At 34.8% G+C, this 26335-nt stretch overlaps 1 protein-coding gene across 1 annotated transcript in view; it reads left to right on the plus strand.

Annotated features, from left to right (window-relative positions):
* Positions 1-26335, plus strand: part of PLD5 (phospholipase D family member 5) — a 446775-nt gene that overhangs the window by 379425 nt on the left and 41015 nt on the right. The gene's annotated exons all lie outside the window — the stretch shown is intronic.

Below are 26335 nucleotides of genomic sequence, written 5' to 3' on the forward strand. Positions count from 1 at the left end.
CTCTCTCTCTCTCTCTCTCTCTCTCTCTCTCTCTCTCTCTCTCTCTCTCTCTCTCCCCCCTCTTCCCCCCCCCAATAAATAATTACAAAATAACATTCAATCTCCAGAGAATTCCAATCATAAGTTTAGTGACCATGAAGGTTGGAGACAACTCTCTCACATCTTCTTTTCTCTCTTTTTCTTTTTTCCTTGTCACATAAGAGTGATTTACAATTAGAGTAGAATTTTTTTAAATTTCTGCATTCCTGAGAAGCTACCATGGAGAAGCTTTGGGTAAGATTACCACCTCTTTCCTGTGTTGTTTTAAATACAAAGAAGGGACAATGAAGTAAATTGGGCACTGGAATCAGAAAAGTGAAAAGCTTTTAGCTTAACCTTAAAGAGATAGAAATAAGTATGAATTTAAATGAAGATATGACCTTCCACTTTATCTCCACTCTTTCTCTAAAATTAAATTGTGTTTAGATGGTTCAACAGAACCACCTGGTCTCAAGGAAGATGTCTAAGGTGGAAATATGAACAGTTTATGACCTGATTTTTTCCTTTTCTCTTCTTTTTGGGAGGTTTTAGTTTGAAAAAGGGGGCTACTAGGAGTATCTCATGTGGGAGCCCATTACATACACTACTTATCTCATGGGCAGAGAAAGGTTTACTGATTGAGCCAGGCACATATCTAGAAAGGAAGCTATCAATTCATGCAAATCCTGGTCAAAAAATATATTTGTATGGCCCCATTCAGTTCTTTTGATTATAAGATATTAAAAGAGTTAAGATTAACTATTGGAGATAGCAACTACAAGGAACTTAAATATGGGTATATTTGGGCATTTTTTTCTCCCTGTGTCTGAGCTGGATAAGCCTGTTGCCCATTTCCCTCTTTTCTAGGACCCTCCCCAAAGTTTTTTTTTAACCTTCCCTCCCATACTCATTCTGTTCATCCAAACCCTGACCTTTGATCCATTTCTTTTCACTGAAGATCTGGCCTTCACCCTATGGCTCTATATTTCAACTGTGGCCCACAAACCTCTCCAATCATACCCCTTTCAGTTCTTTCTCCTCCTCCTGTTCCTCCTCTTCCTCCTTTTCTCTACTCTGTCTTCACCTAGACTTCAGACTCTATAGTGGAAAATGATGTCTCCCATAAGGACATGTTTTCCCTGAGGTCCACAAATGAGAGAAAACCTGGTAACATTAATAAAACATACCCTGTTTTACCTCATCGAATTTTAACATGTGGATGAAAGAGATGCCAAGCTCTGATACTGAATCCCTGTTCCTAATCAGGAGGTTTGAGAGTATTTTATAAAGTTTTAATCCAAGCTGAGTTGATATAACTGATCTCATGCATACCTTACCCACCAAGGAAGAAAGACAGGCCATTTTTGAAGCCACCAATAATTCTCAAAATGAAGAAGTGAAACATTGGCCAATACATGACCCGCAACAGGACCCAAATAAACCTGAAGACTTCTTGAGTTTATGTGAGGCCAGGGAAGTATGAGGGCTAATTCTTCATGCCCAGGAAATTGGCAAAATTTGAATATGTTAATCAGGAAGAGAATAAGCATCCAAATCAATTTTAAGATCACTTATAGATACTGGAATGAGATAACACTGCACTCAACCTCATTAAACTCGCTGATGCTCACATCATAATATACCATTTTGTGAAACACTCTTCCCCCAAAATAAAAGGATGTTTCCATAAGCACTGTCCAAACTGTCCTGGTATGAATATTGAACAGTTGAAGAGAAGAGCTATGTGTGTTTTTGAAGGTGTGAGAAAAAGGAAAAGGAAAAAAAACTGAAAAGGAAGAATTGGATGGAATTAAATAGGACAGGGGAAGAGAGACAGATTTTTTGGCTACCATTTTAACAACTATAATTGAAGAAATCATAGCCCCTATGAAGGAAGTTGCCAAGACTAATAGAGTTTCAATAAAGTTTTAATTCTATGGCAAGCTAGGTCATGTAGCAATGAACTATAGAAGGAAAAATTAGAAATTTAGAAACAAAAACTGGAGGAATTATAAGTACTCCAACAGGGCTTATAATTCTCATGATGCAAACCATAATGTTCCTCAAGGAAATTGTCATGAGTATGGAAGACATCAGAGGAATAGCCAAAAGATTCATGATTTGTGATGGTGTGAAGGAGGAGAAGAGACCTCAATATCTGGAGGTGACATCTATTCCTTTCCAGATCCCAATGCTTTGATGTCAATTATTCCAGTCTATTCCTGTCCCCTAAGTAAAAGACCTCATGGGACTCTTAAGGTTGGGAATTTGGGAATACTTATTATGATTCCCTCCTAGATACTGGGGCTTCCAGAACATTGGTCTTAATTCTGTTGATTCATTATATGTAGTAGGAGTGTCAGGAAAGCCCCAAAATGTTAGTAAGCTTTCTTCTTGTATAGTGTCAATGGGGCCTCTGTCAGTAGAACATTAATTCTGCTTAATGCCTGATTCCCTACAAATCTGTTAAGGAGAGTTCTCTTATTTAAACTAAGGGCTGCTATATCATGTTTTCCAGATGACTCTTTGTCTCTACAGTTGCCTGAGGACTCTAACTTTGTTCTTGGTCTTTATTCCTGATAGTCAGGAGATAATAGCCCCTTCCTTTGAAATCCCAGTATGTATCCTTGAATCTCTGTGGGCTTCATCCTCTTCTGATGGAGTCCTCCTTAAATCACCTGTTCTGTTCAGATTAAGACAAAAGGTGGCCCCTCCCACCTTCCATTTCTCAGTATCTTTTCCCCAAGGAAGCTATTAAAGGGATTTCCCTAAAAAATGATTCATTAATTAAGCAAGGGATAATAGTTTTATGCAAATCTAAATATAATTTGCTAATTCTCCCAATAAAAAAAACCAGGCCTACCTACATGTGGAATCTCTTTATTTGTTTATATAAGATCTGAGGGCAGTTAATTTACATGTTATAGGATATTATATCCAGTGGTTCTAAACCCTGCAACCACCATCTCCTCAGTCCCTAGTGATAATTCAATTTGTGGCAAATTACATGGACTTCAAGAATCTGGGGCTGTAGAACAGGCTGGACCTTTAGACTTCTCACGGTACCCAGGAGACAAGGTGTATGCAAAGAGTTTTCAGTGAACTAAAGAGATTCAGTTCACTGGGAAGGCCCTTTACAAGCATTGCTAACTATTCCAACTGCCATCAAAATTGGAGAAAAAGACTCTTGGATTGATTGTTCTCATTCAATATGGGTACCATCTACTGACACAGATTAATTGTGTACTGTCACTTTTATTGTACATCATTACTTATTTGTTTTTGAATTTGGTTTTGCTTTCACTTTTTTCTTATCTTTTTGTGATGAGGGAGTTTATAGGTTAATCTAATTTAATTTATTCTATTTTTTAAAAGTTACCATTGTTTAGTACTATTTTGTTCTTAGTATTAAGCTATGTTTTATTTTCCTCTTTTGTTCCCTCTTCTGATGACTAAACTAAGGATAATGTCATTGTTGGGGTTCATAGCCAAACAGGGTATACCCTACACCAAGACATAGTCATTGGGTCCTATGAATGTTGGGTCTCTCACCAGCTCCAATGGAGTTTTGTTTTAGCATGGGCAACAATTCCATATAAATGAGACATTTCTATGACTTGTACCTTCTAAAGGCCATATGTTGCCAAACAAGTCTTTTGCCCCTTTTGCTTTACTTATATGTCATATCAATAGTGACAAGTAGAGTCCATCCACCTGGTCACAGCCACTATCATTGGTCTTTGAGAGATTCACAGATTTGCACATCTTGGATGATTTAAACATGCCTTCTAAAGTAATTTTCAGATATTTGGGAGTCCCACTACACTGACTGATCATGTTTCCACCTCTGACTTGTGTGGTAAAAGAGGTAAAGGTCCATTGAATAGAAGATATATGGACAACAATGTGAGGTGTAACCTCAGTATTCCATTCCCTATGTGAAGTGAAAGTGAGGAAGGTAGGAGGATTGGAGGAATGGGAGAAAGGAGAGAAGAAGGTAGAGGAAGGGAAAGGAAAGTAGTGCTCCCCTGCAGGGAGAAATTGACCAGAGCCCTTTGGGGCTCAAATAAAAGAACAGAGAGCAGCTTTAGGGTTTAGAATAGCTGGGTTTTATTTAAATTAGAAAGGGGAAGGTCTAGGAAAAACTAGGAGGCAGATAGAAAGGGGAAAAGGTGCACAGAGAGAGATCAGGGTAGATAGCTTCAGCCAGCCCCCAGGCTCAAGAGAGCAGAGAGCAGACCTGGGTAGCAAGAGAGAAAAGGCTCCAAACTTTCTCTTTTATACTTTCTCCAATACCTCCCACAAAGGAAGTGGGAGGTGTCTGGGGAAGTTGTAGTAGGGAGTCCTGGGAGTTGTAGTCTCCCATGTTACTGATTAGTTATGTTACTCATTAGTGTCAGTGCATAATTATTTTCTTGGCTGGATATATAAGCCCATTGCTAGGAATATGGGCACTTGGTGACATACAAAGAGCAGAAGATCTAGGTCTAATTCAGTAGCCATTTCATCTGCAACACAGAGATTTTTCTGGGCATTTATTTCCACTTTGGGGATGATGATGGCATTAATAGATTCTATTAGGGATATCTCTGCTGAGCTTGAGAAATTGGCTGAGGATACACTTCAAGCCATCTCCCAAACATCTAAGGCTATCTCCCTCCTGCAGGAGGTGACTGATTCATTGGCAAAGACAGTCATACAAAACCAACTAGTTCTTGATATGCTTATAGCCATGTTAGGGGATGTTTGTGCTTTTATTAATCAATCTTGTTGTTCTTACATAAATAGACCAGATGAAATTATTTAAAATGGATAAGCTTCAAAGAAATTTTGAATGATATTCAGTAAATTGCTTTAGAGACCTATGTGGCATCTGATGATGTGTGGTAGAATAGTGAACAGGTTTGTTGACAAGTGTAGCCAGATAGGCCTTTTTTAATACTGAGAATTTGTGCCAAAAAGGGGGATGCCCCCGAATGGCTCATTGTCAATGCACCTATCAATAATTTTTAATTTGTTAAGAAACAACCAAATTATAGTTAGACCCTCCATGAAGTGTACACCTTTGTGCCCTTAAGCACTCTGGTGAGACAATGCTGAAATAGACATCATCTTTGGGATGATTCATTGGGGAGACTGTCATACTAATCTTCTGAAGAATCAGAGTAGGGAGACTAACATGTTAATCTCCCAAAGAATCAGAGGGGATATTGTATGAATTTAATATAAGCTGTACCCCATATTCAATTTGAAAACCCACTTTGAATAATATAAGCCCCAGCCTTTGACTGGGCCTGCATGTATGCTATGGAAAGCTGCCAAAGGTCTTGTGGCTCCCTGATTTCAGGAAGACATTGGCACCCAGACCCACATGACTCCTGACATCCAGAAGACTGGGCTCTAACCCAGTCTGAGGTCAAGTCTGTCCAACCAGAGAAAAAGAGTGGCTTCATTGGCCTTACACAAAAGAGGATGGAGTAGGTGCTCAGACTCTTTTGGGCTGGAGAGTTTTTCAAATGGAGCTGGGTAGTAGGACATACAGATGAATTAGGAGCTGTTGGGTTATCATTGGATTCTCTTCCCCACCCCTAACTTTTACTTATAGTTAATTATAAATTAATATACAGTTTCCAGAGAATTCTAATCATAACAAGAGGAAATATAGCATGAAAGAAATAACACCAAATAGAATAAGGAAATAGATCTATGTTTTCATTCCAGCTTTTTGATTTATTAACTCTTTGACTTTAAAGGAATCATTTAAACTCTGTCTAGTTGATTCATCTGTTTAATGATTGGATTAAACTAGATAATCTCTCATGTCCTATGGCAGCTAGGTGATGCCTGGATAAAGTACCTGGACTGCAGTCAGAAAGATTCCTCTTCCTGAGTTCAAAGATGGCCTCAGATACGTAATGTGTCATCTAGGACAAGTTGTTTAACACTGTTTGCCTCAGTTTCCTCACCTTTAAAATGACCTAGAGGAGAAAATGGCAAACTACTCCAGTATCTTTGCCAAGTTGGATCACAGAGCTGAACATTACTGAAAACAAATGAAAATCCCTTGAAAAAGGCCTCTGATATATGAATATGCATGTTTATATGGAATAAAGGAGAGAAGTTTTAAAGCCCAAAGGTATTAGTATGATACGTCTTTGTTTTATAAGTCAAATGGAAACTGAGAAGAAAATGTTATAATCATTTCATACACTGTGATTGGATGGTGGATATGGATATGGTTTCTCACAAGAGTCCTTCCCAAGCTCTCTTATTTTCCTCTTTTGCCTTTTGCAAGGGAAATATTGCAAAACTTAATGGGAACATGGCCTAAGTAATTATGATATTTCCAGAGAATGTGGGCAATGTAGACATGATATCAAAAAAATTAGATAACATATAATAGATTTGAAAACCATTTAACATATTCCTAGGAAGACTGATAATATCTCAGTTTTAGTTTCTATTGGCATATCCTTCTCAATTCCCATCAAGCAAATAAAGATGCTCTTCAATTACAAAATTAGTTTTCACAGTCACTTCCCCCACATTGGCTCAAGTTTCTACATCCAGTACAGTCAAGATTTTGGTTTCCAGGAACAGATGGTTTCCCACACTTTAGTATATACATATAACTCATTAATTTCCCCTTGTTGATCTCTTGCTGATGCAGAACTAACTAACCAAAATCCATGTATTGAGTGTTCTTGTCTTTTTAGATGAAGTCACATCAACCTTCACATACTTCCAAGTGCTTCTAGTTCTCATGGTCTTTTAAATCACCTCTTTAAGAAAGTTTCAAACATTGCCAATATTAAGAAATTGCCACAAGTGATTTTTTCCAAGATCTAGGAGGCTTATTAGATACTTCAGAGTTTTTGGTTCCCATCTGCTGGTATTTCCCTGTAGTTTTCAAACACTATAGCTCTTTCTGAATCTTGAAAATAAGGGAGAAAACAACCTATAATTCCTTTTTTTAAGAGCAGAAGTTTACATTTTTCTAAAGCTTGGCACAGAATTTTTTATGAGGAAAAAAATGTCTCAGTTTCCCCAAATAAGAGAGACACATAAAGAGAATTCTAGAAGGATATCATCAAATATTCAACTACTTCAATGGATTTATAATCTCATTAATTTGGATATTCCCTTAAATTATGATCACGATCTACTCTTTCCTTTTCATCCTTTGTATATCTTGCCAATGTCTTCCTATCTCCTAAAGGTCTTCCCCGCTTTTGCTTGTTGTCTCAATGGGGTAGAGCACTTAGTCTGGTCATCTGTTGTCCCTGACTCTCATATGACCACTCCATACTTTTCATTCAAATACTTTCTTTATGCTGTCCATTAGTTCTTCAAACTTCCTTTATTATATATTGCAGCCTGCTAATACTCATAAGTAACTCTTTTCCTCCTCTGTGATATTCATTTTTAATTCTCTGGATACTGCTATCCTATGATTTAAAGTCATATAACAATATTAGTGCAATATTAATAAATAGCTATATGAAAGCATTAAGTGGAATACTTGTGAACAATCTATAGATGTATATATTTTATATTTATTTATCACATTTGGTTGGGATTTGTATTGGCAGCTAGGTGGTGCAGTAGATAGAATACTCCAGCATAGGATCTGGAATTAGAAAACCTGAGTTCAAATCCCACCTCTGATCCTCACCAGCTTTTTAACTCTGGGCAAACCACTTCACCTCTCTGTACCTTAATTTCCTCAGATGTAAGATGAAAATAATAATAGCATCTACCTCTCAAGGTTGTTCTGAAGATAAAAGGGGATATTATTTATGAAGCATTTTGTAAACCTTAAAGTGCTTACATAAATATTGTTATTATCATTATTATTACCAGGAAGACAAGTATTATTCAGTATTAGAATAATTAACATAATAAAGTCAACAATAAATTTTTAGGAAAAAAATCATGAATATATCAATAGACATGTAGCAAAAATGTGAATATTTACATTATTCCTCTTTATTGTTCCATTTTCATCTCACTTTTTTTGCTTTCTTTTATTCACTGTATAAAGATCAAATTCCTTGGGCTGATATTCAAGGCCATCTATAATGTGATATCAACCTATCTGTCTAGCTTTCTCACCATACTTCTTTACTCCATTTTTCAGATTACCATCCCCCATATCTTGACATAGACTTTACCAGTCATGGGATTTTGATCCCTATGTTCCCCAGATCTACAATGTTCTCCTCAGTTTCTCTGTGTTTTGCCTTTCTACTCATTCATTAAAGCTCACTTCAATTACTGTCTCTTTCAAGAAGCCTTCCCTGATCTAACTAGCCTAGAGTCATCTTGAAATTCCCACCCCCAGGACTCTTAAAAACTTATTGCTTATTATTTTATATTTATTTATGTCATTTCCTCTTACTCAAAAGTGAATTCCATGATCTTAAGTACTACAAATTTAATATGAATCAACACAGTAATATGGAACACAAGAAAATTAATGACCTTAATTCATATATAGGGAGAATAGTTTTGGTGACTTGGGAAGTCACAGTCCTGCTGTACTCTACTCTGGTTAGACCACTTGTACAACACTGAATTTGGATCTATATACATTTTAAGAAGCACATTAATAATTTGGAGTACATGCAGAGGAGAGCAACTAAGATGCTGAAAAACCCTGAGGTTATGACATATTTTTTGATGAAAATATGGATATTTAACTTGGTTAAAAGAAAACTCAATTGGAGTGGGTGGGAGACATGATAATTGTCTTTAAGTATTTGAAGAGTAGTCATGTAGAAGGGTCTTAGAGGCATATTTAAGCTTAACATAAAGAAAAACTTCTTAAAACATATCTACCCAATAGTGGAATGAACTGCCTAAAACTTTTCCCTCACTAGAGGGATTCAAACAATCTTTTTTGGGGGAAGTTAAAGTATTTATGGATGTGTTTAAATTTTCTACATTCCCCACAGACCAAATTAAGGAGTTTGCAGGTTAAGTTTAATCTGTGCATAGTGGGAGAGACATGAATAGGAAAAAGGGAAAGGGAGAAAACCCAAAGTCACAGGAAAATAGAAAAAATACACCACAGGTTACCAGAACCTCCAAATTTAAAAAAACCTGTGAACATCAATATCAACTTATACAAGCATTACAAAGACATGATGGTGAAGGCAACAAAAATTGTCACTGCTGTCCATGGTGTTTATAGATCCAGTTTTCTATAAAAGTTGCAGTATCCTTTTTCCAAATGAAAGCAAACATTCAAATGGTGTTATCCAATAACTTATGGGGTAGGAAGGGTGTTATAAGCAGCCTAGCCCTTCAATGACTAATACATCTTCTTCAGGTGGACACCAAATAACCTGGTGACAAGGATAAGGGAGAGGTAGTGAGATGAAAGCAGTTTTCAACTTGTTATGTATGTTTCAGAAAGAAATTCTTAGCCAAGTATAGTTTGGGCCACATGACCTTTGATGTTCCTTCAGAGATTCTGTGATTTTACATTGATTTTACCTTCTTAATTTTGAATTTCCCCACTAGCTGTTTTATACAAAGTATATACCTAATAAGTGCTTATTGTATTGAATTTTATATTCTTTTTTCACCTCATTCTTCTTTGGACCTCATTTTTCTTATCTCTAAAAAAAAGAAGAGGGTTATACTAGATGACCTCTTAAGATGCCTTCCAACATTAAATTGATGATCCCATGATCCTCAAATCCAGCAATAGTGATTTTTTTGATGTTCTTCATACATGACAGTTCACCTCCCAACTCTCAGTATTTCATTGGCCATTCCCCATTCCAGGAACTCTTCCTTTTTACCTCTTCCCCATGACTTCCTTTTAGTCTCAACTAAAGTTTCATTTTCTTCAAATCTTTCTTGGTATTTTTTTGTCTTAATTACTAACCTGTAAGACTACCCTCAATTTATTATCAATAGAGATGTAAGGAAAAGTATTGTTGAATTGTATTATTTATAAACAATATTCCTATGTGAAACCATTCATTTCCTTAAACCCTGAATGTCAGGCAGAGGTTATTCAGTTCTAAATCTAAGATAATTTACTCACAAGCCAAAAGACTTCTAACTGGCCTGGGACTTTTTCGTTTTTGTTTAAGGCAGGGTGGAAGCCTCTTTCTTTATTCTATAACTTTCGCTAAGGCATTTGAAAGGATAAACTCTCTTTAGCCTTGCCACTAAAAACATGATTGAGACAACTCATATAGACAATTCCCATTTTTTGTATCTCAGCTGTGTTGCCTTCTCTGTGGTGCTAATATTATGTGATTCTACTATATGTGTAAATTTATTGAACATTCCTTCTTCCTTCATCCTTAATGAGATGATTAAAAATCCTTTCCACTTTTTAAAATCTTAACTCTTTGGTATAGCTGTGGCAATGCTCACTCCAACCCTTTCCCCAAATCAAAGGATACTACTTCCTTCAAAATTAAACCATTATAATGACTACTTTGACTTTGAAATACAGAGAAGTATCAGACTTTTTCTTCTTTTTATTCTGCTGGCATTTATGTTTTTTGACTTTTCAAATCTATCCCAAGGACTTCATTGTCACCTTTGCTGAAAAAACAATAATGAAAATCAAGGGGTAAAAAGTGAGTCATATCAGAGATGCTAAGAATTGATCTTTTGATAAAAGTCTATATTATTGTTGTTAACATTCTCATTTTAAATATTTATTATAATTTTCTTCTCTATACTTAGGGATCAAATGAGGAAGCTGGTTTCTTTTCTTCATGACACCCTAGAGTGCATTTCTCAGTCTGTTCTACCCACACTGTCCAAAAACACCCAGTTCTAACCTAAAAATAATGCACATAACTTAAAGCATCAGCCAAATCTAATGAGCTATGCTCTGTCTATATTTGTATTTGCAGGGGGTTTGTTTACAGAAATGATTTTTGGACCAGAGTCTGTCCTTTTTAGTTGATATATTTTTGTTTTAAATGAGCCTTAAGCAAATTTTCATTTAGAAGCTAATTCTGGCTTTCCATTCCCTCCTCTCCCACCAACTTTAAAAACGATAAAATGGAAATTAATGTTGATGCTAGAAATGTTTAAATGGTTGTCTAACTGCATTGCTTATTATCAAACATTAGATTGTAACACTGCTTTCCATTTCCAGATAGTTATCAACCCATTAACAAGATCTGCAGACTCTGATGAAGAGACACTAAATGTAATGAACTGGTTCCCATGAAAGTCTTATCCTGATCGGCTACATGATCTCAGTCAAGTCTCTTTTTCCCAGTGTTTTACTTTCCTTAGTTATAAAATGCCAAAGTAAGGTTGGCCTGATTAGATGAGTAGTATGTAGTTATAATCACAAAATAGCACCTTTCAGCTATTAAATTACTACTCTGCCAACAAGGGGAAATGAATGATGGATGAAAACAATGGAAGGTTATTTTGGTACTGAAAATACTCACCAGAGACATCTAGTTTAATCAGGAAGTAGAAAAAAGTTGTCCTTTAATTTAAACCAATGCTTTCCTATTGGGTGATATTTATTTTATCATTCAATAATATCAACCTTATGACATTTTAGTGCATGCCAAGTTAATGCTTAAGAGGCATCTGAGAATAATAGATAGACCATCAGCCTTGTGATCAGAAAGAACTGGGTTCAAGTCTAAACTGTTCACATATTAGTTGTGTGATTCTAGTTGTCACCTGACCTTTCAGTATCCCAAGAAATTTTAAGACTGTTAGTGTCAGAATAGCCTCTAATTTACATTGGTAGAGAGAGAGTTTACTCATAGGAGTTTTCTATAGTAGAGATCATAAGTCTAGCACCCAAAAAAATGTATACATGTACAAACTATTTAGCTGTATCAGAGTTGTTATGTCTGGAATTCAGGAGGTATTTTCATTTCCAATGCAATGGCCACAGTACTTCTCATTGGTGATAGCCCAATAATAGCCTCACACGTCTTTGCCAGTATTTGATTTAATTTAGTATTTATACTTTTAGGAGTATTTGTTGCCAAGCAATTACAATATCCTTTGAAAGCAGTATATAATGACAAGGTTTGGAAAGTAGAAGAGAAAGGAAGGAAGGGGAGTAAGCATACCTACTATGTTCCAGGCACTGTGCAAAGCACTTAACAATTATTATTTCACTTGATCTTCACAATAACCCATTGAGGTAGATGTTATTATCTCCATTATTACAGTTGAGGAAACTAAGGAAGACAGGTTAAATTTACTTACCTAGAGTTACACAGTTGGTAAGTATATGAAACTAGATACGAACTCAAGTTTTCCCTCAATCTAGGCTCAGTGCGCTATCCATTGTACTACCAGTTGCCTCAGAGAAAGAATAGTTTCATTACAACTCTGGATCTTTATTGTAACCCAGAAGTTCTTTTCCCTCTTGCCAGTTTCACTATGTAGGAAGAAGCCAAGGTCTTCCAAACCCTTGCCCAGGAGCTCTATGACCCTATAAATATTTCTGGTATTCTTTGCTATCCTTGATCATTCTATTGTTGTCTCCTGCTGGTAAAAGGATTAAAAGCAACTAACATGACTGGGAAAGAAAGGAAGATGTCACTGAAATAACCAATCATAACTTTAGAAGTATAAAGGTAAAATGTATTTCCCATCTCTCAGCAGAGAGGTGGTAAACTATAGAGATGTGGAATGAGGTTGATAGTATATATATTGAATTGTTTTGCTTATTGTACTTAATAGGTAAGGGCAAAGATTTAGAGTGGGATGGGGAACCTTGTGGAGTGACTAGGAATTGACAGTGATGTAAGAAAAGAAAACAATCAACTTTAAAAAATTTGAAGGAAGAAAAATAATTCCTAATGAGATTGAACTATTTATAAGAATAGAAACAAGAGATCATGGAACAATTTGTAAATTCTATGTTGATATATTTGTGGTCCTATTTAACCTACTTAAATGTGTACTCTAGAAAATATTAGAGGACATGATCCTTTTTTACATATTCCTAATCAATTTGCTAATTGCACTCACCAAGGAATCTATTCTTAACCTTGCATCTAACCTCAGTTGTTTTTCACATTTTCTTCTATCTTTTCACTCTTTTGTTTCTAATAATTTCTTGATGTCTCATGGAATCATTAGTATCTATTTGCCCAGTTATAATTTTTAAGACATGGTTTTCTTGACCAAGACTTTGTATGCCTTTTTCATTTGGCCAATTATGCCTCATAAAGAGTTATTTTCCTCAGTGAATTTTTCTACCTCTTTTTCCAATTGGTCTGTTTTTTTTTAAGGCATAATTTTTTCAGTATTTTTTGTGTCTACTTTGTCAAACTGTTTTTAATTTTCTTTATTTCTTTTTGATTTTTTATGAATTCATCTTTTTTACTTTTGATACTGATAATTTGGTATTTTGTTCTTTTTAAATCAAATTAGCTAATTGTTTATTTTATCGGGTTGTTTTATTTTTTTAAACCAACTAATAACAAGGACTTTTCTAATCTCTGTTATCTGTGAATGCTTTCACTCTAAGATTATCTTTCATTTGCACTGTATTCATTTTTTTTTAACCCTTAACTTCTGTGTATTGACTTATAGGTGGAAGAGTGGTAAGGGTAGGCAATGGGGGTCAAGTGACTTGCCCAGGGTCACACAGCTGGGAAGTGTCTGAGGCCGGATTTGAACCTAGGACCTCCCGTCTCTAGGCCTGGCTCTCAATCCACTGAGCTACCCAGCTGCCCCGGCACTGTATTCATTTTTAAAATTCATAGACATTTATATTCTATCTCTCCCATTAAGATGTGAACTCCTTGAGGAGAGGGACAATGTTTTTCCCTTTTTTATCCCCAGCACTTAATACAATGCCTAGCACATGAGAAGCATTTAATAAATGATCATTGACTTTTTTGGCTAGCAAACACATTATCTAGAACAGCAGTCAGCAACCTTTTTGGCCGTGAGAGCCATAAACACCACATTTTTTAAAATGTAATTTCGTGAGAAGCATACAGTGCTCACAGTGCGCACTCCTGTAACAGTGCCTGAAAAAAAATTGACTTTATGGCTCCTGCAGAAAGAGCCATATCTGGCCCTCAAAAGAGCCAGATATGGCTTGAAAGACATACGTTGCCAACCCCTGATCTATAAGGTACTAAATATATTAACCACTTTAGGCCAAAAACTTCTCCTCTTTTGGCCTCAATAATCTCTTCCATAAAATGAGAAAGTTGAACTAAATGACCTTTAAGATACCTTTCAACTGTAATATTTTCCTTTATTCTATGATGCTAATGACTTTATCGAAACTCTGCCCAGAAATTTTGGATATTAGACTAATTCCCCATAGCAATACAAAATATGAGTTGATGGTTCTAAATAATAGTGATAAATAGTGATAAAGACTTTGAAATAATATTTTCAGAAAACATGAAACAAATGACTATCATAATTCATTCATACATACGTGTATATATTATGTATACCTTTGATATGTTTATTGCTTTACCACATCTCATTTGGTTGGTTCAACAACTGTGTGAAATAGATAATACAAGTATTATTATATTTTATGGTTGCTGTAAAATTACTTTCTCAAGGTCATATAGATAGTAAGGTGCCAAGACTTGAACCCATATCTTCTGGTCCTAGATACAGTGTCTTTTTACAAAAATTACTTGAGGGGGCAGTAGGTATCTCAATGAATAGAAAGTCATCTCTGATATGGGAAGTCCGGGGTTCAAATCTGGTCTTTGACACCTTACGGCCCTGGAAAAATCACTTGATCCCCTATTTCCTAAGCTCTTATTGCTCTTCTGCCTTAGGATTCTAAGACAGAAAGTAAGGAGTTGGTTTTTTAATGAAGAAAGCACTTTTTTTTCAAACATCATTTAATAATTTTAATAGTCTACGGTATATGTATATGCTAGGACAATGTGATTCAGTGAATGGGTGTATGATCATATCATTAGGATACCATAACACAGATTGCATCTGCTCCCTGACCCTCCCCCCCTTCTCCTCCATCCTGCCCTGAGGATCTATTCAGTGTGCTGGAGGACTTCTTCTAGGTCTTTTACAATTCCACAGATGACATTGTGGCACTTGGACTATTTTTTTTCTCATTTTTTTTAAAAAACCGTATCTTCTCTTTTAGAATCAATACTAGGTATTGGTTCCAAGGGAGTAGAGTGATAACAACTAGGCAATTGAGATTAAGTGATTTGTCCAGGATCACACAGTATCTGAACCCAGGACCTTCCATCTCTAGACCAGGCTCTGAAAACACTGAGCCACCTAACTGCCCTTGTCCTTCTAATTCTTGCCCAATAACCAACTCACTTCCATTTCATATTGTACATTTCAATGAAGACTGGTACATTTTATCCTCTTCTTCAAATTCAATCATTTCAGCAAATATTTGTTTAGCATTCAAGGGCAGCTAGGTGGTATAGTGGATAATGCACTGGGCAAGAAATCAGGAAGATTCATCTTCATGACTTCAAATCTAGGTTCAGATACTTACAGTTATATTACTTTGAACAAGTTACTTAACCCTTTTTGCCTCAGTTTCCTCATTCATAAAATGAGCAAGAGAAGGAAATGGCAAACCATTCCAGTATCTTTGCCAAGAAAACCCCAAGACAAATCATGAAGAGTTAGCTATGACTGGGAAAAAAACTCAACAACAATAACAATGAAAGTACAGAACATTGCTAGATGCTGGAAAAAACAAACTACAAAGATGGAATGAGCCATGGTTCTCTGCTTTCATGAAACTTGTGTCTTACAGGACAAGCAGATAGTTATAATATAAATAGAATGTAAGTAAATGCTTGAGAAATTCTCATTGTTATGAAAGATCTGTGGATGGAAAGATCGTTTTTGAATGAATATAAAGAAAAATTTCATGGAGGAGGTAGCATTTGAACTGAGTCATCAAGAGTAAATAGTCAGAGACAGTTAGATGACTCAGTAGATAAAGAACTAGACCTGGAGATGGGAGGTCCTGTGTTCATATCTGATCTCATACATTTCCTAGCTGTGTGACCTTGAACAAGTCACTTAAACCCAGTTGCCTAGCCCTTTCTATTCATCTACTTTGGCACCAATACTTATTATTGATTTTAAGACAGAAGGTAAAGGTTTTTTAAAAAAGAGTGAATAGAATTTAATTTTAGTAGTTTCTGTCACACCAGACAATAATTTGGTGCTAAGTTCTGTTAATAAAAGAATACCCAAACTTGTTTAAAAACATGCATTCTTTAAAAAATAAATTAACAATGACACATGTAAAACCCAGTGGAATTGCATGTTGGCTATGGGAGGAGGATGGAAGGAGGGGAGGGAAAGAACATGAATCATGTAACCATGGAAAATTTTTCTTAATTAAGCAATAAAAAATAAAAAAGTATTCTTATACTATCCTCATATCTAAAAAAAATCAATATTAGTCATGCTTTTAAGAAATATGAAACTTATTTAAGCCATGTCCTATGGGTTAATTAAAAGCATTCTCTTTTCAATTGCTCAAAATGACTTTTTAATAGAAATATTGACAGGTCATTTGCTTCTTATGGCAATGATACCTGGCCTTATGCTTATAAATATCATGTAATAAATATAGCAAAATTATATCTTCTCTTATTTGCCATGTAGTTGTTTGGGCATGTACAATCTCTGTTGCCTCTTTGTTCAGTGAAGCTTTTAATTTAAAAGTAAAATAGCTACTTCGAATGGAGGAATGAAGTCAGCTGAACTAGTTTAAATTAAATGGAAATGCTTTTGTATTAACATAGAAAAAAAGAAAGTAACTAAGACAGAGACATACACAGAAAGAAAACCAGGAAAATAATTCTCTTCTACTCCAGATCAAACCCCTCTTTCTAACAAGGAAATTAGTTTAACAGAAATAACCATTGCATCTGTCAGCATATACAACATCCTTCACTTGGAATTACCTCCTTACCATGTCTTTCATTATCTATTCTCTGAAGCCATCACTGCTTTTTCAAAGACAGAGTTTGGCTTCTTCTTCATAGTCTATTAATTTTTACTGTTGTAATCATTATGAATAATCTTTTCTTTCTGCTTATCGTACTTCATATCAGTTCACAAAAATCTACCTATGTTTCTCTCATTTTGTAATATTTATTACTGCTCAGTGCATAATCTATTACATTGATATGTCATGGTTTGTTCAACTCTTCTTGAACTTATAATCACCTATTTTGGTCCAAATTCTTTCCTACCACAAAAAATGCAGTGAAAATTTCAGTAGATACTGATTCTGTCTTTGATATCTAAATACTTCTTACTAACACTTCCTTCTGAAATATGAAATCATGTGAGACATTTCAGAGAAACTCATATCTTCTCTAAAAGTAACAAAATAATAATAAAGAAATGGGTCAGTTAAAACAAAGCCAAACTAGATGAGTGAGAAGAATGTACCACCAGTATTCTCTAAACAAGTTCAGGAGAGGGTCAGTGACCAAGCTTTTCCTTGACCAGTTCTGAAGTAGTTAAGAAGAGAAAAGAAGGAACTAGGCTACTGTTCCATTTCGCCATCAAACTGAAATATCTCAAGAGAGAGAGACAGCTGACTTGCTACTATCCAAATAACAACTGACCCTTCCCTAGAGGTTTTCCCATGTTAACTAAAGCAATGGCAGAGACAAGAGAATTTCAAAAGGAATAGCAAGACATTAAGACCTCTCCAGATATCCCTTATGGAGGGACCAAAGAAATGAGTAAACATGGGTTAAAAGAGCCCCAAGATAAAATTCCAAAAGAAAAAAATTTCACCACAATTATAAGTAGAATATGAGAAAAAAGAATGGGTTGGCCACAAGGGCTACAAGAGTGAATAAAAGATCTATTAAAAGAAATGAAGGAATAGATAAAAGGAAGAAAAGAGCCAAAGAGAAAAATTTGGAAAGAAAATAATCCAAAATAAAAATTGGGCAAGCTTATCAAAATACTAGACACAAGGAACAATAGAATGGAAGAAATAGATCTAACACATTCAGTCATATTGCCAGGTTATTAGAACCCTATAAAAAGACTAAAAAATTATAAAAATAAACAAAATATTTATTTTAAAAAATAACTGCCCTAGAAAACAGGAAAGGCAATTATAAATTAAGGATCAATGAACTACTTTTAAAAATATTTTTTAGTTCAACCTATTTATAAAAATCATTTTAAAGGGTTCAAAACTATTAGATAGTTTAAACTAGACATTTAGCCAAATGACAGATAGAAGATGGAATTCATATCTTGAAAGACATTCCTAATTTTATTCACCCAGGAATATGATTGACCAACTCCAGACCTTCCAAGTTAGTGGGCAAAAAAAAGAAATGGAATAGCCAGAAAGAGACCAATTATCAAGGAGCCAAAATAAGACTCATTCAGGATTTGGTTGAAAATCCCCAAAAGGAAAGAGTAGGAAAAAATACATATGAGGGTAAAAGAAAATACTATAATAAATTATTTTGCAAAATTGAATTTAATCCTATGAGAATAAAGTAAACCTTTAATTGCATTGATACATTCCAAGAATTCTCAATGAGAAATGCTGAGCTAAGTAAAATCTCAAAAACAAACAAGGGGGGTGGTGGGGAAGGGGGAGGCAAATGATACTTAAATAGATTTAAACCACTTGATACAGTTAAATGGTATTCAGATGCTTGTAATCTGAAAGGGATAAAAGAAACTATGATATCTTCAAAAAAGTATCATCTCTAATAAAAATCTATTGAGGAAACTCTGCTCCAGGGTATCTTTTTAGAAATAGGATAGGAAAGCAAAAAAAAAAAAATACAGCATCCTAACATCTTAGAAAAAGAATGGAGAACAAGAAGTAAAATTTTAATATTTCTCATAGAAATTTACATAAGAATGTGGGGTAAAGCAGGAGTTGGTTAGGGAGTGAGGAAGAATATCCTAAACTTTATTCTAATATTTTTAAAATTAATTAATTAATTTTATTTAGAATATTTTCCCATGGTTACATGATTCGTGTTCTTTCCCTCTCCTCCCTGACTCCTACCCATAGCTGACATGCAATTCTACTAGGTTTTACATGTATCATTGATCAAAAACTATTTCCACATTATTGATAGTTGCACTAAGGTAATTTTTTAGCATCTACATCCCCAATAATATCCCCCTCAACCCATGTGTTCAAGCAATTGTTTTTCTTCTGTGTTTCTACTCCCACAGTTCTCCTTCTGGATGGGGATAGTTTTCTTTCTCATAAGTCCCTCAGCATTGTTCAGGATCATTGCATTGCTGCTAGTAGAGAAGTCAATTACATTCGATTTTTCCACAGTGTATCAGTCTCTGTGTATAATGTTCTCCTAGTTCTGCTCCTTTCACTCTGCATCAATTCCTGGAGGTCATTCCAGTTCACATAGAATTCCTCCAGTTTATTATTCTTTTGAGCACAATAGTATTCCATCACCAGCATATACCACAATTTGTTCAGCCATTCCCCAATTGAAAGGCATACCCTCATTTACCAGTTTTTTGCCACCACAAAAAGCACGGCTATAAGTATTTTTGTACAAGTCTTTTCATCTATGATCTCTTTGGGGTACAAACCCAGCAATGGTATGGCTGGATCAAAGGGCAGACAGTCTTTTAAAGCCCCTTGGGCATAGTTCTAAATTACCATCCAGAATGGTTGGATCAATTCACAGTTCCACCAGCAATGCATCAATATCCCAATTTTGCCACACCCCCTCCAATATTCACCACTTTCCTTTGCTGTCATGTTAGCCAATCTGCTAGGTGTGAGGTGGTTCTTTCTCATGTGCTTATTGATAGTTTTGATTTCTTTATCTGAAAATTGCCTATTTATGTCCCTTGCCCATTTATCAATTGGGGAATGGCTTGATTTTTTTTCAATTAATTTAGCTCCTTATATATTTGAGTAATTAGACCTCTGTCAGAGTTTTTTGTTATAAAGATATTTTCCCAATTTGTTTATTCCCTTCTAATTTTGGTTGCATTAGTTTTGTTCGTACAAAACCTTTTTAATTTAATATAATCAAAATTATTTATTTTACATTTTGTAGTTTTTTCTAACTCTTGCTTGGTTTTAAAATCTTTCCTTTCCCAAAGATCTGGCAAGTATACTATTCTGTGTTCACCTAATTTACTTATAGTTTCCTTCTGAATATTCAAGTCATTTACCCATTCCAAATTTATCTTGGTGTAGAGTGTGAGACATTGATCTAAACCTAATCTCTCCCATATTGTTTTCCAATTTTCCCAGCAGTTTTTTTGTCAAATAGTGGATTTTTTGTCTCAAAAGCTGGGCTCTTTGGGTTTATCATAGACTGTCTTGCTGACATCACTTGCCCCAAGTCAATTCCACTGATCCTCCCTTCTGTCTCTTAGCCAGTACCATATTGTTTTGATGACCACTGCTTTATAGTACAGTTTAAGATCTGATACAGCTAGGCCACCTTCCTTCATGTCTTTTTTCTCATTATTTCCCTTGATTTTCTTGATCTTTTGTTCTTCCAAATGAACTTTGTTATAGTTTTTTCTAATTCAGTAAAAATGTTTTTTGGTAGTTTGATAGGTATAGCACTAAATAAGTAAATTAATTTGGGTAGAATGGTCATTTTTATTATGTTAGCTCATCCTACCCATGAGCAATCAATGTTTTTCAAATTGTTTAGATCTAGTTTTAATTGTTTGGAAAGTGTTTCATAGTTGTGTTCATATAATTCCTGTGTTCATTTTGGTGGATAGATTCCTAAGTATTTTGTATTGTCTATGGTGATTTTGAATGGTATTTCTCTTTCTAACTCTTGCTGCTGAATTGTGTTGGAACTTTATAGAAATGCTGGTGATTTATGTGCATTTATTTGGTATCCTACAACTTTAATAAAGTTGTTGATTATTTCCACTAATTTTTAGTTGATTATCTAGGATTTTTTAAGTAGACCATCATATAATCTGCAAAGAGTGATAGCTTAGTCTCCTCACTGTCTATTTTAATACCTTCAATTTCTTTTTATTCTCTAATTGCTAGTGTTTCTAGTACAATGTTAAATAATAGAGGTGATAGTGGGCATCCTTGTTTCACTCCTGATCTTATTTGGAAGGCTTCTAATTTGTCCCCATTGCATATGATGCTTATTGATGGTTTAAGATATATGCTGTTTATTATTTTTAGGTAAGGCCCTTCTATTCCTATACTTTCTAGTGTTTTCAATAGAAATGGGTGTTGTATTTTGTCAAAGGCTTTTTCAGCATTTATTGAGATAATCTTGTGATTTTTGTTCCTTAGCTTATTGATATGGTCAATTATGTGGATGGTGTTCCTAATATTGAACCATCCTTGCATTCCTGGTATAAATTCCACCTGATCATGATGGATAACTCTCATGATCACTTGCTGGAGACTTTTTGCTAGTATTCTATTTAAGATTTTCGCATCTATGTTCATTAAGGAGATTGGTCTGTAGTTTTCTTTCTCTGTTTTTGATCTATCTGGCTTTGGGATCAGTACCATATTTGTGTCATAAAAGGAATTTGGTAGAACTCCTTCTTTGCTTACTATGTCAAATAATTTGTATAGTACTGGGATTAGTTGTTCTTTGAATGTTTGATAGAATTCACTTGTGAATCCATCTGGACATAGGGATTTTTCTTAGGGAGTTCTTTGATGGTTTGTTCAATTTCTTTTTCTGATATGGGATTATTTAAGTATTCTATTTCTTCTGCTACTAACCTAGGCAATATGTATTTTTGTAAATATTCATCCATATCACCTAGATTTTTATATTTATTACCATATAATTGGGCAAAATATTTTTAATGATTGCCTTAATTTCCTCTTCATTAGAGGTGAGGTCTCCCTTTTCATCTTTGATACTATCAATTTGGTTTTCTTCTTTCCTTTTTTTATTAGATTGACAAGTACTTTATCAATTTTATTTGTTTTTTCAAAGTAACAGCTTCTGGTCTTTTTTATTAATTCAATTGTTCTTTTACTTTTGATTTTATTCATTTCTCCTTTAATTTTTATGATCTCTAATTTAGTTTTCAACTGGGGATTTTTAATTTGTTCCCTTTCTAGTTTTTTGATTTCCATGCCCAGTTTATTGACCTCTGCCCTCCCTAATCTGTTAATATATGCAATCAATGATATAAATTTCCCCCTAAGAACTGCTTTGGCTGCATCCCACAGATTTTGGTAGGATGTCTCATCATTGTCATTCTGTTCAATGAAAATATTAATTGTTTCTATGATTTTCTCTTTAACTGATTTTGGAGATTCATATTATACAATTTCCAATTAATTTTTTATTTGCCTTTCCATATGCCCTTACTAATTATTATTTTATTGCATTATGGTCTGAAAATGTTGCATTTATTATTTCTGCTCTTTTGCATTTCTTTGCCATATTTATACGTCCTAGTGCATGGTCAATCTTTGAGGATGTTCCATGTGCTGCTGAAAAGATAGTGTATTCCTTTTTGTCCCTATTTATTTTTCTCCACACATCTATTAATTCTAATTTTTCTAGGATTTCATTCACCTTTCTTACCTCTTTCTTATTTGTTTTTTAGTTTCATTTATCTAGATCTGACAGAAGAATATTTAGCTCTCCCACTAGTATAGTTTTACTATCTATTTCCTCCTCAAGCTCTGCCAGTTTCTCCTTTAGAAATGTGGATGCTATATCATTGGGTGCATATATGTTAAGTACTGATATTCCCTTATTGTCTATGCTGCCTTTTATCAGGTTATAACTACCTTCCTTATATCTTTTGATCAGATCTATTTTTGCTTTGGATTCATCAGTTATCAAGATTGTAACTCCTGACTTCTTTTTCTCAGTTGAAACCCAATAGATTTTGTTCCATCCTTTCACCTTTACCCTGTGTGTGTCTGCCTGCCTCATGTGTGTCTCTTGTAGACAACATATGGTAGTCTTTTGGTTTCTAATCCACTCTGCTATTTGATTCTGTTTTATGGAAGAGTTCATCCTATTCACATTCAGAGTTATGATTGTTATCTGTGCATTCCCCAACATTTTGAAGTCCTCTCCTAATAATGACTTTTCTTCTTTTATTATTTCCTTTTAAACCAGTGGTTTGCTTTTAATCAGTCCCCCTAATTCCCACCCTTATTTTACTTCCCTTTCCACTCCCCCCCTTTTTGCTCCCCTCTTGTTATTTATTTTTTAGAGTCAATTATATTCCCTCCCCCCTCTCTTGCCATCCCTTTTTGTACTCCCTGCCTCACTCCCTACCTTGGTTTTTCCCTTCTGATTTTCCCTGAGGTGTAAGAGAGTTTGTTACCCCAATGGGTCTAGCTGCTCTTCCCCCTCAGAGTTCATTCCTCTGAGAGACAGGTTTAAGTATTACCTATTAACACTCTCTTCCTCTCCTTCTAATAATAGTATTCTTCCCCTCCCCTTCCCATGCACCTTTTGTGTTGTATAGATTATCCTATTTTTCTTAGTTCTTTAAGTTTCTCTTGGTACCATCTTCTATTTCCCTACCCCTTTTCTTTCTTTTTTTGTGTGTATCATCTTAGATGGTTTTTACTTTGCTTTATTAATTCTTGCTGTTTTGTGAGATCATTGGCTTCTACTCGTCTTTAAAGACTGGTTTTCAGCTATAATCTTTTGGTTTTCCTTTTCAGTCTGGTTTATCTGGCTCTTCATGGCTTCTACCTGGTCATTTCTGGTCTTCAATTTGCTTATCATTTCATTTGATTTCTGAACCTCAATTTCCAATTGCGAAATTTTGCCTTTTAAACTATTATTTTCTTTTTAAACTATTGCCCACTTTTCTTGCCAAATCTCTTCCACCTTTCTAATGATCTCAGATTGGACCTCTTCAAGAGCTTGTGACCAATTTTCATTTTGGGGGGAGGGTTTGGGTGTGTTTACTTGTTTGTCCTCCTCTGCTGTCTGTTCTGTGGTCTGGATTTTTTCTATGTAAAAATTGTCTAGAGTTAATGATTTTTTCTTGTTTCTTTTGTTAGTTTGTTTTTCTTGAGCATTGCTAGCCATTACTCTGCTATTTCTTGCTTCCCTCAGAATTCTGTTGAGGGCAGGCTCTCTGTATATGGAGCTATGGAGTGGTTTTTGTCTGAGGCTACTTTTTTAGTCTATGGGAGGTTTCTGCTGTATGTTGCCCCAGCCCCACTCCCCTCTCTGTGCCCAAGGTGCACATTCTTCAGCCTCCTGTGGGGTTTCAGGTCTAGCTGTTCTCAGGGGTGCTCTTGATCTGCTGCCAAGAACTTAGAGGTTGTTTCCCCACTGCTTTAATTCTAAGGCACTAGCTATGAAGTCTGCTCCATAGGTGGGTTGGGGGAGGGTTTGATCAGCTCTCGTTTTGGTGGGAGCTAATTTATCCCCTTATAGCATGGAAATTCCCAAATCTCACATAACTTTGATGCTGTGCCCTATTGTGGAGTCCCTTCACTCATCTGAAATTGGCCTTTTTTGTTCTTTTGAGGTATCATGCAGGTCTGTGGTGGGAAGGGTAAAAGTTCTGCAACTACACTGCAGCCATCTTAACCCAGAAGTCCCCTTCATTCTAATCTTAACAGAATAATAGAAAATTGGAAAAATATAGTGTATAAATATAAGTAAATGAAGATTCAGTACTGGGACAGGGAAAGGAAGAGGGAACCTTTAAAAGAAACGGAACAGTTAGTAAGGAAATAATCATAAGCAAAATAAATTTAGATTAAGGATATTAAAGAGATAGGAAGACATATACACAGAGACCATGGTCTTGGCTGGACAAAAAGGGGATGAGTAGAGGATTAGGTTGTTTCAGCAATAACCAAGAGGTATTTTTATTCTTCTGTTTTAAGAAAGAATGTAAGAATAAGAACATAGAAAAGTAGGTATGATAAACCATTAGCTATAACCACGTAGGAATGATAAGGATTCTTCATGTTTTTCAGCTTTGGCATGGCACTTTAGGGCATGAAGAACTCATAAATAAATAAGATAGGAAGAAAGATAGCACATTCTTTTCAAATCACAATGCAATAAGGAAAATCTGATTTTTAAAAATTCAGCCCTAAATGGAGAATAAACAAATCCAAAAGAATGACTGGATCAGAGAGCAAATTATAGAAACAAGAATTATATCAAAGAAAGTTATGATAATGAGATAACACAAAAACTTTTGGGATGTAGCCAATGCACTCCTGAGGGGAAAATATATTTCTCTAAATGTTTATATGATGAAAAAGAAAAAAGAGATTAAAAGAATTGAGCATGAAATTTAAAACATTGAAAAAGCAATAAATTAATAACCTTTTTACAAAATTTCTAAAAATTACAGAAAAAATATAACAAAAAATTCTTTTGTAATGATAAGTAAAACTAAGAGTTCTTTAAAAACTATTAAAATAGATAAATAACTATTTTGATTTCAAAAGGGAGTTGAGAAAAAAAACAAATCACTAAAATAAAAATGAAGAGGAAATTCACAACAAAGGAAACAAAGAAAATTGTCAGAAACTTTTATTTTCAATTTTATACTAACATTTCAGAAATATAAAATAGATCTATATTTGTTAAGTCATAAAATACCTAGATTTAGAGAACTAAGAAAAATCAAAATGAGTCTCAGAAAAGAAATTAATAAACTAAGTGAATTCCTAAGGAAAGGGATGTTAGGGAGAGGGGCAGAACAGTCCCAATTGGACATAAAAATGAATTGTATCAAACATTTTAAAATTATTAAACTGTTTCATATGTGTATGCACACATATACATATATAAGTGTATCTTTATGTATGTTTTTAAACATATCACAAACATAGAAGGCATATATATAGGGCTATAAGGAAAGCTGAGAGCTGCAGAAATGATACCTTCAAATTGCATTGCTAGAAAAGACTTCTGAGAGTCCCTTGAGCAGCAAAAAGAGCAAATCAGTCATTACTTTAAAAAATTAATTCAAACTATTCTTTGAAAGGTCAAAAAGGATGAAGTTTAAATACTTTGACAACATGATGAGAAGACAAAACTCATTAGAAAAAACTCTGATGTTGGGAAATATTGAAGTCAAAAAGAGAAGGGAGCTTTAGTTGATAAGATTGATAATGTCATAGAAGCAATGAAGATGATCTTGGACAGAATTTGGAAAATAGTAGAAGTTTTATAAAAGGGCCTGGAGTACTATAGTCATCGAGTCATAAAGAGTCAGACATGACTGAATACCTCATGCAACACTTTCTACATGTAGCCTTGCCCAATCTCCCTATTTTCTAGTGTTTCCTCTCAAGAAATTACCTTATAGTTATATTATATGTAATTTATAATATGTATGTATGTATACGCATTATATA

Source organism: Gracilinanus agilis, chromosome 4 (genome assembly GCF_016433145.1).
Source record: "Gracilinanus agilis isolate LMUSP501 chromosome 4, AgileGrace, whole genome shotgun sequence".
Taxonomy (NCBI): Eukaryota; Metazoa; Chordata; class Mammalia; order Didelphimorphia; family Didelphidae; genus Gracilinanus; species Gracilinanus agilis.